The sequence below is a fragment of the Castor canadensis genome, chromosome 1 (genome assembly GCF_047511655.1).
Source record: "Castor canadensis chromosome 1, mCasCan1.hap1v2, whole genome shotgun sequence".
NCBI lineage: Eukaryota > Metazoa > Chordata > Mammalia > Rodentia > Castoridae > Castor > Castor canadensis.
In genome coordinates this window covers 5,804,576-5,820,723 of record NC_133386.1, presented here as the reverse complement: position 1 = coordinate 5,820,723, position 16,148 = coordinate 5,804,576, and the positions used below count along the sequence as shown (strand labels likewise).

General features: G+C 34.9%; 1 protein-coding gene across 8 annotated transcripts in view; it reads right to left on the bottom strand.

The window, feature by feature from the left end:
• Prkn (parkin RBR E3 ubiquitin protein ligase) overlaps positions 1 to 16,148 on the bottom strand; it is a 1,269,303-nt gene that overhangs the window by 1,231,405 nt on the left and 21,750 nt on the right. The window lies entirely within an intron of this gene.

Here is a 16,148-nt window from a genome sequence, read left to right as displayed (position 1 = left end):
ACTTCCATTAAATAAGTGAAAAAAAAAAAAAGCTTGTTTACTCTGATATAAGCAGTTAATAAATGGTAATTAGTTTAGCCAGACAGAAAAAAAGCAAAGGACATTTTCTGACTAAAAGATAAATTACAAAAATAATATAACCATGTCCATCATTGCCAAAATTTGTTTAGCTAGCTATGTTCTTTCCTGAGACTCAGAATTCTGCAAAACTTCCAGTAACCAAATAAATTTCCCAGATGGAGCTGAATATATTTTGTCAATAGACCATAACTTGCTTCCCTGCCTTGTTCCCCATCTCAGTGAATGTCAACTGCAGAGAACAATTTTGATATCTCTCTCCTCCCATCATGAATGTGTGCACTAAATATTATAAACATGGGGACCAGATGTGTGATACAGAAAGTGAGCCAGTGCCTTTTCTGAAAGGACAGTACACAAGTTACTGAATAGTTATACCACCTTTTAGGCCTCTCAACACTGTCTGGATTAGGATGTGGTATCTAAAGCAACACAAACAATTTTTAAAAATACTGAATGTTAGTATTAAAATGGTGATACACTTTTTTCTCTGAAATAAAGTGATCACTACAGTGAAGTATTATATTTCAAATACTAAACATGAATATTATTCTGATTCACCCAGAGCTAAAAAGTAAAATTCTTTCAGCCAACCCACAACACCTATCCACTTTGATATTGTGAGCACAATTCAATACCTTTCAGTGTATCAGATACTTAATAAAATAACACAGTTTCCAAGGAGGAACAAAGAAAATATATATATGGCAGATATAATGGTTGATTTTGGAGAAGTTCTGTTTATTTTGTTTCTGGTTTTCTTTGGGAGGGCAGTTGGGATAAGATAGGAAAAGTTATTTGTGGGGGCTGGAGGTTTGATTTTTTGGGCTAGAAAATAAATTCTCTGAGATAAAAAAGGAATCCACAAAGAATAAAAATAAACCAATACTGACAATGATTCCTATTAAAAGAGTAGACTAAACTACTTCGTTCTTAATTTGAAAGACAACTATATTAGTCAGCTCTGGTTTCCATAATAAAATACAGGAAACCAATCCTAATTTGAAAATTCAAAATCCTAGATGTATCAAAATCCTAAATCTATGGTACTCAAAAAGTTTTGGACTTTGGAACATTTTGGATTTTAGATATTTGGATTAGGAATTCTTTAACAGGATTATGCAAATATTTCAAAATCCAAAGACCCCTGAAATCTGAAACAATTATGATCCCAAGCTTTTGGATAAGGGATATTCAGCCTACATAGAGTGAGTGACTTGAACAACAGAATTACTTTTCCTCATAGTTCTGAAGTCTGGGAATCCAAAATCAGGGTACTAGCATGGTAGAGTACTGGTGAGAATTTCCCTCTGGCTTACAGATGGCTTCCTTCTCTCTGTATCCTAACATGGCAAGAAGACAGAGGCTTTCTGGTGTTTCTTTTTCATGGTCCCTAATCCCATCATGAGGATCCCACCTTTATGACTTCATTTTACCCTAGTTAGGTCTCAAAGCCCGAACTCCAAATATCACATTATGGGGTTAGTCTTTCAATATAAATTTTGGGGAGGCGGCACACAATTCAGTCCATAGCAACAACTGACAATGGATCTGTATTGAAAAAGCTCCTAGCCAGCTGGCAATACACAGAAACTGTCTCATGAACTCAAGTTAACTTATGGTCATAAAATACAATACAATGTAAGGAAGACTTGAAAGGTTTGTGGAAAATAGACACTTAAAACAGTCTTTTCTAGAGGAAACAGTTTCCTTCTCATTTTTCTGTATGAAAAGAGATAAAGCCAGATATACTTAATGTTCATAAATTACCATGCCGCTTCTTAACATGTTGTCTTGTTGCGGAGGTTATATATCTAAAAATGATACAAAAGTAATCACACTGTTGATTAGGAGAAATCTACATGAAATACAAAAATTAACCTTCTGAGAAACTATAACAATTTGTTATCGAAGACGTGTATGTAAATTTTCCCACCTGTGCTACTTTTAATATAGGCCAAACCTAGCAGGAATCTCTAATTATCAGACCAGTGGGATGGCTTAACAAGGGTGTTGCTGGCCCACAAATGCAATTTGATTCTCGGCATGACTACAAGAATGGCAATTTACAGCCTCCAACAACAAGGAACTACAGATATTAAGATTGTGTTAATTTACACAACGGAGAGCTTATTGCTGTTAGACTAGTCAGGATGACAGAAAAGGAACATTTTGGGAACTCTTATAATAATACTATATTTACTACCTGGTGCTGGATTCTAAATATTTTACTTGGACATGAAGCCTGAACTAAAACTCAGGCCATAAGGTAAATGCCTAAATTACAAGTGATACTGTTTCATATGAAGAAATCTCATAGACATAATACTGACTTTAAAAAAACCTAGAAAATATAATGCTTGATTCTATCTATGTGAAATTGATAGATTTCAGTGATAGATGTTAGTTGTGATTTTAGGGAATAGGTTGAGTATCCCCAATCTGAAAATTTGAAATCTGAAACTTTCTGAATACTGGGCTCAAAGATTTGGAGCATTGAATTTTGGAGCATTTCCAACCTCAGAATTTCCAATGAAGGATAGTTAACCAGTAAAGTTTATGCAAATATTTAAAAGTCAAAACTCTCCCAATTTGTAACTCTTATGGTCCCAGACATTTCAGATAAGGCATACTCAAACTGCACTGATGAGGAGGGTGGCATGAGGGAGCCTTCATGGCTTAGAAAGATTCTGTATCTTAATGTGGATGGCAAGAACACGAGTATATATGTATGGAAAATTTCTTGAGCTGTACATTAAGACTTAGACATTTCACTGTGATACGTCTCAATAAAGATGAAAATGGGCCTGTGATGTTAGATAACCATCTAATAAAAATGAATAATAGATCACCAGTAGTAGAAAACTATCTAATAAATATACAATTGTCTACCTTTCCTAAAACAAAATTTTCAGGGACAATTGTACTTCAGTAAGTAAAGAGAGCATACCTACTCAGAGAGCTTTAAAACCATCTCCTTCTGTAGCACAGCACTACATATTTTACATTTCAATGTGGCTACATCTCCTAATCCTCCTGTCAAGATTTCAACATAAGCTGAGCTATTGATAAAACAATTGCTGCTCCTGTAAAGAGTTTTATTTGCTCTCCTTGCCTATCAGCTTAATACATAGGAGAATATATACTTGAAAAGGATCAAGTTCCATAAACAGGACTAAATGATTATGGAGTAGGCAGCTTTATAATTGTGTTTTGGCTTTTTTTTTTTTTGTCCCAGTTGTTTCTCAAGGAGTACAGCAGAAATTGAACCATAAAGCTTAGCTTGACAGAAAGGCATTAGCCTACCACACTAAACCACAAAGATAGGAGAGACAGTTATTTATGAAGAAACACTCTTCCCTATTATCCTTTTGAGATTCTACAAAAGGGCTAAATATTGATGCATTTCCAAGTCACCTTTCCCCCACTTCTTGTATTAGCAAGCAGGAGTATGTTTTAGATGGTCCTAATTTGTCAAGATCAGGTGGACAGAATTGTCTTACAGAGCCACTGCTCTCATTCCTACAAGGGCTCTGCAATCCTGTGGGTTATTAATAATTCATAGGTCTTTGTTAGTTCAAAACAGGAGCATTATTCAGAGCGTGTCCTTCTTATTGAGAGAAGTTAACTGTGATGGGCAGATAAACAAACCCAAGTCAAACAAGAAGAAGTCACTATGAATCTGTGGACATCGAGGTCTATTATAGAGCTCCAATTACTAGAGCCATTTTTAAAAATGCTCAGCATTCTCCACCAATGATGCCACAATACTTATGCTTAGTAGACTCAACCAGCCATGTTTAGAGTTATATTAGTTTATTAATACAGAAATTCCCTTAAAATAACTTCACTCAACTGTCTGCTGAAATTATCAGTGCTTTTGGACTTAATTTTGCTCTCTATTTTTTAAACTAGTCCCCCAAACTAACCTTTCTGAGAGAAATATCGTAACAAGTACTCAAAAGCTGCTTTTTGCTAAAAAGCACTGATTTCTTGCTCAGGCCCATAGATTTACTAGAAGCAGAAGTGAAGCTTGGCACCTCTGTCTCCACTTTGTATTTGTCTTTGCACCCTAGCCATCTGCCTTGCAGGGACCTTGGGTTCTAGGAAGGAAAGGACTGATAATGTCTTACAAGGGAAATTAGCCCTGAGGAAAGGCGCATCAGGGCCTCTGCAGACAGACCACCTGCCAGGCAGCAATGGCTCCTGCCTGACCAATCCTGAGACAATGAGCTATTTGACCACCTGTGGCTACACCTCTGATCACTGGAACATACCCGTAACTAAACTACTTAATAATTATGCATACTTCTCCCCCCCTCCCATTCTTCCTCTATTTAAAGCAAATGTCTACACTGGGAAGTTGGGTTGAAATACTCTATTGTTTCTTCCCATGGTGTGCTTGTGCTGTATCAATTAAACCTTTCCCTGCCCTCCATCATTACTTGTCTCTACTTTGCATATTGGGGTGAGTGGCTGGACCTGACACATGGAACACCAGCGTTTTGGGCCTGAGGCCTAAAATTCCTGTAATGATATGACATCTACGTTATTTATCGAAGAAATACAAGAAAGATTTCAAAGTCTTCATTACTAAGAACAAGTCTCCAGGAAAAGCAATACCATCTTTGATGGTCCTCCTCAATAAGTACGGACCCCCTGGGTAAAATTTAGGCCACAATAGTCCATAAAATTAATTTTAAATACTGAGATCATGTGGGCACAGAGCCTAAATGGGCTTAAGACACAGCAAGCCCCTTTAATTTAAGATACAGCATAGCAGACCCTGTGACCTGTAACTGCAGACCCTCTTTAAAGGAATTTCAACACAAGAAAAAACAAAAAAAAATACTTCTAGGCCAACCATACATATGTTGGGTAACCAACTTCAGATTCATGGTATAAATAAGAAGCCTTTATTCTGAGTGCATGAAGACTTGGAATAGGATGTATTACTTCCTCTAAATGGAAGATATTCATGTTTGAAGAAATATACTTGATATTAGAATGTCCTCTAATCCACATTAAGCTTCAAGCAAAGGTTGAACTCTCTGGAAATCAGGAAAAAGTAACCTTGCTCTAGATAAAAATTTTAACACTAATATTTACTGAGCACTTACTATGTGTTAGGTACCACTTTAAGCACTTTGATCTATTGGCACATTTATAATGTTCTTACATACTCTGTGGAGTACGTCCTATTATTACCTCCCTGTCTCACTCAGGAACCAGAGCAGGCACAGGATGGTGAAATAATTTGCCCACAGACAGGCAGCCTGAGAAAATCAGCTGCTGTTCAAACCCAGCAATCTGTCTTCAGAACCCATGCTCTCATGCTTGATGCTCATGTCTCTTAAAGCACTATTCCTTTACTCCACATAAATACATCATCAAGGAAAATGAGTACCTTTCATTCATTTGCAGGCTTGAAACCAATTTAGAGAATATAGTTTACATTTACTCCATACAAAATAAAGAGAAACTCACTACAAATATCCCTAAGTACATTACACTCCCAATACCACCTACCTCAGACACCAGGCAAGGACTAAAATAGAAAAACTTGGAGACAGCCAAAAAAAAAAGAGTAAAATTTCTTATAATAGTAGATATCACAAGGGGGTGGGGGTGAAGGCTGAACAGGTCAAACAGAAAAGAAGCTCCAATAACAACACACCCTTTCCAATCCCTTACCTGAAATGTGCATCTTCAGAATCTCTGGTTCCTTTAACATTCTAACTATGCTGAATCAGATGTTCATTTTTATATCCTCTTTTAATAATGAATGTTGTAAGATAAAATAAGTAAAAAATTAAACAATCTTTGAAAAAATATATTTTTATGATAATTTCTAATTTAAAATGCTGCTGACTCTATGACTACAGAAAATAACTGTTAGTGACCTCACTCTTGGCTCATGCTGCAGTTAATAACTTTGTTCATGAATTCGGATAATGTCCTAAAAATATGAATAAAATATGAAAAAAGCATGAATTAAAAAATAGAATTTTCATTAGCAATCATTTATCTGTTTATTACTGATATAAGCATTTATCGGTTTCCTGTTAGGTTCCTTCAAAGTAAACAGAACTCCACAGAATAAAGGTGATGAAGTTTTTATTCTCCATGTGTGACAAGCAGCAGATTATAAGTAAGGAATCCTTTCACAAGTACATGTTAAACTTCTTTCAGAAAATGCCCTTACTATATCCAAATACATTAGAAATTTAAAGCAGGAACATTAAAATTAGATAATTATAAAAGTTTTTTTTCTCAATTTATACATACTTAAAATGTAACAAAATATTTTATCATCAAATACTTTTTTATTAAATTAACAATATATGCTACTGTCTCATAGTAGAGACAATTATATATCATACTACATAATGGATTAGTGACAGAAAATATCAACTTTTTGAAAAACTTCAATAGTGTGTTCCAAAGAAACAAAACTTTATTTCAAAATTTCAAAGCAATAATAATCATTACCATTAAATATATCCACCATTCTGTGTTCTATCAATCACCTCAATGAGCATCCCAAGATAAAGGGTTCTGCAGCTGAAGACATTTGGATAACACTTGAAGGACTAAAACGTGTTCTATCACACGCAAAGCTATAAGAAGGCTTGCTTTTAAAAAATCAAAGTTAAACTTTTAGATTTCTTTTTTTCTTTTTTTTTTGCAGTATTGGGGCTTGAACTCAGGACCTTCACCTTGAGCCACTTCACCAGCCTTATTTTTGTGAAGGTTTTTTTCAAGATAGGGTCTCATAAACTACTTACCCAGGCTGGCTTCGAACTGCAATCCTCCTGATCTCTGCCTCCTGAGTAGCTAGGATTACAGGTGTGAGCCACCAGCACCTGGCTCCCTTCCTAGGCTCTTACTAGATAGCAACATTTTCATAAAAAGACATGAGTCTATAAGCATTGATTTTTAAAATAATAATTATTACTGTGTTCCTAAGACCCACATCCAGACAGTCCCACTGAGATATCATTTCTCTGTGCGTCGTAATAGCCATGTGGGGCTAACTCAGCAGTCTTGATGTGTTCAAAGCACACTCATTCTAAAGAAAAGGTTGATGTTCTCCTTCATATGTGGATTATAGACCTAAAACAAATACACCAATATTATAGGACATGGGTCACACTAAGGGGAGACTGCATACAAGAGGAATAGGGCAAGGGAAGGAAACTAAAAACTTGAATGTAGTTGATGTGCTTACTGTACAAGCATGAATATAGAAATCTTAAACTGGCTGGGGCCACCATGGGAAGGGGACTAGGGAGGAGTGAAGAGGACTAAAAGAGATGAACCAATTGGGGTTGTAATACATATATATATATATATGGAAACAACACAAGGAATCCCCCCGTGTAGCTATCTTTATCTCAAACCAGCAAAAATGCCATGTTTCTCTTTATGTTTTATGTTTTTTTCCTTCCACAAATTCAAAGAACAGGAAAACAAAAAAGAAAGAAAGAAAAGGTTGGCCTTTGACTGGATTCTGTGATACAACAACTACCTTGGAGTATTCTACCCAATTAGGCCATACCAGACAGTTTTTACTAACAATGTGATTCATTAAAACACATGTTTTTATATACATGAGGTCCTGCACCACACTGTATCAACCTCTAAAGGAACTGCAGGACTAAATAAGTAAGGCTATCCACACAGGTGCTCCATATCTATGAGACCGACTCCCAACAAAATTTCCAGACACCCACGCAACATGAGCTCTCCTGGCTGACAATATTTCACAAGTGTTACCACAAATCAGTCCTGGGAGAATCAATCACTTTGAATACAAATCCTCTGGTAGAGCATACCTAGAAGCTCATGCCTGTTCTCTCCCTGACTCTGTGTATATTCCTTTTATATATGATTATTTTAATCTGTATCATTTTGCTATAATGAACCATAACAGTGAATATAACAGAATTTTATGAGTCCTTTTAGCAAATTATTGAACCTAAGGGTGGTCTTGAGGACCCCAAGGTCCCCAAGGCTGCATTCTTTTTCCCCACAGGTATCTAGTTCTCAATCAGCCTAATTATTTTACTCTTTCTTGATTATGACCAGTCTGTGCTTAGACATCTCATACCCATTGAACTCCCTATGTTTAATCAGCCCCAGGTGTCAGCAGATATAAATATACAGAAAGAATAAGCCCAAATAATTTTCATCAGAATAAAAAAAAAGCAATTTCTGGAACTTAAGTTAATTACAGGAATTATGTCAAATGAATGAGACTGATAAACTGCAAAGCAGATTTTTAGCTTGTTGCTGATGACTACTGGGCAGGTAAGAGATTAAGATGCTTCACAAATTCAACCCTATAATATTTATGTACCCCACAAGGTCCAGCCTGAAATACTCATCTTACCTAGAAATTTCTAATCCCTCTTCCCATTTATTATCTTAAAGCATCTGCATCCTCCTCTGTAAAAATGACAGAGTGATCTACTGAAACATTCATTATAAACGTATAAGAATCAAAGAAGCATGCTGTTGGTTCTACTTTTGACAATAAGGAAATGGTTTTCTCAAGTTTTTCTCTTAACATAGCTTTGGGATGAGAGTGATCAGTAAGCAAGCTTCACTTAGATCTGTCCATAACAGCTGTCATTAGAGATGATCCCCATGTTTGATACCCCCTTCCCTAAATGTATTAAAGGAATTCAACTTGGAAAAGGGGAATTACTCATCCACTAAAGTTCATTCTTCTGTCACCAAAATATGACTGACTTTTTTGCCAAGAAAATTTGGTTACAGATACACCAATCTCTCAAAATATTCAAATTTACCATCAGATACAACTCTTATAAGCATAATAAGACTTTAATCGTGGCCTTTTTAAAAGAGTCATTTGAATTATATAGAATTTTTAAACCTGTTGAAACCACTGTAAGAAGGGAACTAAGGTAGAAAGAAGAAAAATAGAAGAGATGAACCAATTTGGGTTATAATACATATATACACGGAAATGTGAGGAAATTCTGTGAAGCTATCTTAAACACAATAATGTCATTTTTTTCCTTTTTATAAAATTGGAGAATGGGGAGAAGAACATGTCCTGCTGGGGGTGGGGGGTTGGTACCAGTGGGAGAGGAGAGGAAGCAGGGGAAGGGTATGGGAGGGTGACTATAGTGCAAATACTATATACACGTGTATGTACATGGAAAAATGATACCTGTTAAAACTGTTCCAGCAATGGAAAAGGAGGGGATAAAGGAGAATGGTGGAGGGGGTGATTCAGGTATGATATATAAATTTTGTAAATGCCACAATGTTCTCCCACCCAGCACAACAATAAGAAATAGTCATTTGAAGAGATGCATAGTAACTGCTAGTCATTCAAACAGGAGAATTAGGAATAAGATAACTCAACTTGCACATGAATTTTTTAAATGATACACATTATGGAATATACCATAAGTAAATCTGTGCCTACTGACTTGGATAGTAGTAGAGATAAATATTGGAGGAATGTGATATTTTAGGCATAGAACAGGAAATACAGGATGCTGGTAGGCATTTCTGTCAATAGCTGCAATCAGTAGCGTAATCATGATCGCTTCTCTCATTCTACATGCCATGATATCATAGGAATCCAGCAGAACAAGAGCCTTCAGAAGCAGACCTAAATATGAAGAATAGGCATACATGGTGTATTGCTTTCATGGAAGGTCTTAGGATGTCTGTTTTCACAGATGCTCCTAATGAAGAAAGGTAAATGTGCAGACAGGTGCCCCTAAGCCTAGAGACTCTAACCCTAGAAACTCTTCTAAATTTATTCAAAGTGAAGTCATACCTAAAGAGACAGTACAGTCCTGAAAGAATTCAATCACCTATGACTAACTAAAGAATACTTAGAATACTCAAAAATTACATAAAAATTGAATTAAGCCAAATTTTAAACTTTCACACTTCAAAAAACTCAGTATCTTATACAGAATTATATGATTCAACTTGAATATAATTTCCCTTATTCATTTTAACTTTTTAAAAAATTATTGGTCTGGATTTTATATTTAGTAGTTTAAGTTTTCCAAAGTATATCCAAAGTAGTTTTCATATTGACTTCTTATTAAATGTGGACTTTTAGTCCAATAGGAATTATCTTTGTTTGGATTTCCAATGTCAGATCTATAGCCATGTTTATAACTAACAAAATTTAGCAACACAATAATTGCATGAATAAAGCTCCAGTTGAATTTCTCAGTAGGCTTTTCATCTCTAAAGCTTTGACGTCAAATCCAAGTAAATGTCAATATGGTCCTATCATGTCCACACCTGTCATCTGCACAAGTCAGTGTAATCTGCAGATAAAAACCAAAAGAAACTGAACATATTTTATGGTTGTTCTGCTTGAAGGAATAAGAATAAAGTAAATCAATACTTCTTGTCATTTCCTGAAAGCACTGTGTTCTCTGAGACATTTAGCCACCATTTGCTCATTTAAGCAAGGACAAAAACATAAAAAGAAAGTTTTTAACTCAGAAAATTAGCGACTCAATATTTCTGGGTCACAGAAATTGAAGTTGTATCAATCATTACTTCGAAATCTAAGTTAAATACATTCTTAAAGTTGGTTGCTGTCAGTAATATTGACAACCATTCAGAAAAACCTAAAACTATACGAATGAAGTCATACTTAACATCTTATTATTACCATGGAAATATTAATAAATTTATAGCCCCATTTAAAAATTCCAAAACATGACTTTCTTTGTAAAGTCAGAACTGCAAAAACATTCACTATCGACTTATACAGTATTTTTTTCTCACTCATAGTTCTATCAATTCAGCAGGACATTTTCCTTAGAATGCTTTGCATTTCACTGTTCTATACAAATTTCTTCTGACCCTTGGAAATGGACGTTTCTTGATTACCTAGCCACACTGTATGCACATGATTTCCACGCTAACCTAGGCTACAAAACGAGTTCCAGGCCATAGCAAGACCTTCTCTCGAAAAAAAAAAAAAAAAAAGTAGAATCAAGTAAAAGTACAGAGAGCATCCCAAATGGTCTTTCCTAACTTAGCAAATGATTTCTAAATTTGAATGAAATATAATTCATCCTGAGGTGAAAACATAATTTGCAGGTTCACAACTTAAAGAAGTTTCAAGTAATGTTTATAGATATAAAAAGTATCAATAGTAAAATATGGTAGGGTTAGAAATACATGGAGTGTGGAATCAAAGTAACTAGAGTCTAAATCTTGTCTAACCTATTAATTACTATCTTGGGGGCACTTTTGACCTCTCTGAGCCTAAGATTCACCAAGATTCCTACTGTAGAATGGGAATGTACAGAATATATGGTTTTCTCAAAATCAAACAAGTATTTAACAAAGTGTCTAGCACAGGTATTTATCAAATGTTATTTTCTCTGTTTTCTGTACATCTATTGATTGTACGAAACACATTTAAAAAAAAATGATGGATAAAGGACAAAAATAAAAGTTACAAACAAGGAAAATATGTATTAGTAGCAAGGACTATTAACCATCCTGAAAGAAGTTGTATCAAAATAGGAAAAGGGGACCAGGAACTAGAGAAAAGTTTAGAAAAAAAAAGAATTAACCTAGAAGGTAACACACATGCACAGGAAAATTGTCCAAGATCAAACAGTAAACAAGTCAGTTATAGTATGGAAATTCCAAAAAATTAGCTAGCATTTGTTGCCCTTAATGCAGAGAAACTAAAGCAGATACCTTAAAAGTAACAGTGGCCAATAGGAAAAGGGGAACAGGAACTAGAGAAAAGGTTAGATCAAAAAGAATTAACCTAGAAGGCAACACACACGCACAGGAAATCAATGTTAGTCAGTGCCCTGTATAGCTATCCTTATCTCAACCAGCAAAAACCCTTGTTCCTTCCTATTATTGCTTATACTCTCTCTACAACAAAACTAGAAATAAGGGCAAAATAGTTTCTACTGGGTATTGAGGGGGTTGGGGGGAGAGGGAGGGAGCGGAGTGGGTGGTAAGGGAGGGGGTGGGGGCAGGGGGGAGAAATGACCCAAGCCTTGTTATGCACATATGAATAATAAAAAAACAAATAAATTGAATTAAAAAATCAAACAAAACAAAACTATCCTGAAAGAAGTTGTATCAAAATACTAGTTGAATAATTCATTTAAAAAATCTTGTGCTAGCATGTATGTGCAGACCCCATGCCAGGTGCTGCCATGAAACAGGTATGATTCTTGTCTTCTTAGAAGTCACAAGCTAATAAACAGGACACCTGTCATCTCATAGGTCATAGGCTAACAGACATGTTGACTACATGGTCTTCTACATATCTACGGCTTCCAAAGTTGGGAAGCATTTGCTCAAACAGTAGTTTAGGATTTTGTTGAAGCTTGCTCAAACTTATTGAAAAATTTAAAAGCTAGTAATTAAGTTTATGGAATCAATTTCTCCATAACTAAACATTTTAATAGATTATCAATAATATGAAGATACTATTTCTTAAGGGAGGAATGCTTATTAAAAACAAAAACTCTCAGGTCCCACTTCATTTCTTCTTATTATAGTCAGTTGGATAAGCAATGTTCTCAAGTCACATCTGAGTAAAGCATGCAGAGCTGAAGAAGTAAAGTGATAACAACACATTGTGAGCTATGAAGAATACAGAAAAAATGCAATACCCGCTATACTAAGCTGCCTCACTTGTTTCTCTTGAGCATGGAAATCACAGGGAGTCTTTGGGAAATTAAAATTAGTCCCATACATATTTATTAAGAGCCATGCTTATGTATAAGGCATGCTTTTCTTCCTTACTCGAAGGTCTCAGCACATGTGGTAGTATGTTGTGGAAGAAGATAGGCATATAGAAGCATCCATATCTACTGGCATATCCTGCTAATTGCACAGTCACACAGCATCTCTTTTTCCTTCCTCCTTGCTTGTAGAACCCTGACATTATTAGGGATGGTAATGTGCCTAGATTTTAAAAACTAAATTTCTTAACTTCATTCACAGCCAAGGGTACCCATATGATACAATTCTTGGCAATGAAATGTTAAGTGGAAGTGACTGAAGGGGTAGCCATGTACAAGATACAAACAGGTTAGTTTGCTACTTTTCCTCTTAGCCTTTTTCCCTCCTCTTTGTCTTTGTCCCTGTAATTCTATGTACTCAGTGGAGTTTAAGAATCATCACAGGAGCATGAGGAAAAAGGCCAAATCCTAATTGTGGTGACTCCCAAAGTCAAAGGGCTTCATTTTTCTGCTTTCCCTGACCATAAAGACTGCAAGTTTTCCCAGTGTCTTGGTCACAGGTATTGCAATTTGCCATAGACCAGGGGTTGTAGAGAGGAGAATTTACTTCTACAGTTCCCTATCTCCAATTCTTCAAGCTAGTATGCATACTCCACCATTATTCCTGTTTCTCTTCATATTAAAGTGCCTTCAAATAGTTGTTTTTGCAATATGTCTACCGTGTATAGTTATTTTCTCTGGGGAGGGGAAGATAAGGATTCCAATAAAATTAGTGTTTCTTAGCTCTTGAAATGTCACTCTTAAATTTTACTCCTAACTAAGTCCTATGGAATTTCTAGACTCTATCATTAAAAACAACGTCTTGATCAGAGAGTGCTACTCATGAAACTGCGCAATGGAATACATAGGAATAACAGTGCTTCAGCATTTTTTTGCAGAGCTCTTCCTTGACCATTAAAATAGTCTTGCTAATCATTTTGCAAATGTTATTAAATTACTGCCATGAGTGGCTCATGGATTAGATGAACTGATATTGGCTATATATAGTTAAAAACAATAAATAAAAACAAGGCTACAGTTATATGTCAATACGTTTTGAACCATCTCAGGTAATGTAATTCAGCATGTACATATTGACTTCTAGGTGCCTAACCTGTGGTAATGAGCAAAGAATGGAGAAGATATTGAGGAAATATGTGAATCATCCTTGCCTTAGAAATCATCTTTCCATTCCTACAACTTTATAGGAGAGAAAGGACTAAAAAGACCAAATCAATACCTAATCAAATGCTGAAAAATAGAGAAAAAGGTCATGACAAAAAATATACCAAATTATCATAAAACATACAAAGAGGTTAAGGTTAGACAACTGAGTCCAACTTCTTCCAAATGCTATGTAAAACCCTAAAGAGATAACATGGAGTAAGTTGTGGAACATGTTCTACATAATTCACTGCAGACCACCAAAAAATTAGGCTTACTACAATTAAGAACAAGGATTTTGGCATATAATCTATTATTTGCCCATTTTTTCTTACATTTTCATTCATATATGAAATAAAAGACAATTTTAAGAGTGAAAATGACTCAAATGTTTTAGGTATGAGTGACTGAAAGAATGGTGAAGCCATTAAGAAAACTAGATTGGAAGAAATTGATTTTGGAAGAAGGAAAAGAGATGATGAGTTTTTGTAGGCATGTTCAATTCACATGAACAGCACAACCATTCCTCTTGTGCCATTGTTTTTAGTACAGTAGAGGTGAAATGCAGATCATTTTATAAGAAAAAGACTTGAATATTTATATGTTGAATCACATATTTGATACTTCATGAAAGTCTATTTCAAACTGACCTATTTCCTAATCAGTCTTCAATGTCATATACTAATCACACATCCTTTATTCCTGCTCTTTCCATTTATCTTTATTTTAAAGATGTAATACATTCTTCAAGATCAACTTAAGGCTCACCTCTATGGCGAATAGGGGAAATTAACCTCCTCTGGATTTTCCTATGCTAACTGCTGTATGACATATTTTGCTACTGATTATTTTTTGTGTGTTTTATCTCCCCAACTAAAATACAAGGTCATCTCATAGGTCACAGATAGCAGAATCTGTGACTAGAATTGATTTTTATTGTTTTTTTGTTTTGTTTTGTTTTGTTTTTTATAAAGACCTGGCTCTGGCCTCTGGCCTCCCTCAGAGATCACCAAAAACTTTCTGAATTAAGGAGTCAGTAATACTGACAATTAAAATCTAAGGATGAGTATCAATTTGAATATACCAAAGTTAAATTTATGAAGTGTGATTTTTCTCTTCATTGTCAAATGCTAAGACAGTCAAAACACAGTATGGTTATAATCACAATAAACATGAAAAACAACTTGGCTTGTACTACAAAGCAATGCTTAAATGAGTTACTGTAATAAAGAAGCATAAAAGACCTTATATTTATTGAACAAAAGACAAAAATTAAGAATGGAAAGGGACTTCTATCAGAATGTAGTAGAATGTAAGATGTTTAAGTAACTTAAAAGTAATTTTTCAATTTGACATAGTCGTTAACAAGATGGATTCAGTTGGTCAGCACTAGAATTAACCTTTTTACAACAGTAATTTATATCAACTATTAGTCATTTTGAACATGATGAAAAACAACCAACATACAAAACTCCAGCATACCTATTGTACCATGAAAATACATATGGCTTGAAACAATGTAATAAAATTACATAAAGTCAAGTATGAAGAAGTAATTCTTTTTTGGGTCATTCACAACCAGACTCAACACTCAACACATCAGTTATATCATCATCACTGATCTTTTAGCACAAATATAACTTCAAAAACTCTTCAATTCCAAACAGACACACACACACACACACACACACACACACACACACACATCCTACAAAACAAAGCCAGTGGAAGCTGATAAACACATGTGAGACACAATTTCATTTAAAAATATTTCCATATATCTCCTAATAAAGTGCTTAAAATCAAATCAAGTCAATTAAAACTACTTAAAAACTATAGCATAATGTTTTGGCAGAACTAAATATCATAAATTAGTGTATCTTTAAAAGAAAATATGAGCTAAAATCATCTTAATTATTCTACAAGGTCAAGAAAAATTATGGAAAAATAAAGAACCAAAATTTTATAAATTATCATTTCTGTACAATCTGCATTATTGATGAACTTCAAATACTTCAAACTTGGAGAGCTCAATCAATGTTCCTAAACATATGCTATGTTATATTGCGTCTCAAGTGTATGTGAACATGCTCCTTTGGAAGTAATTTGAAATGGTTAAGAAAACAT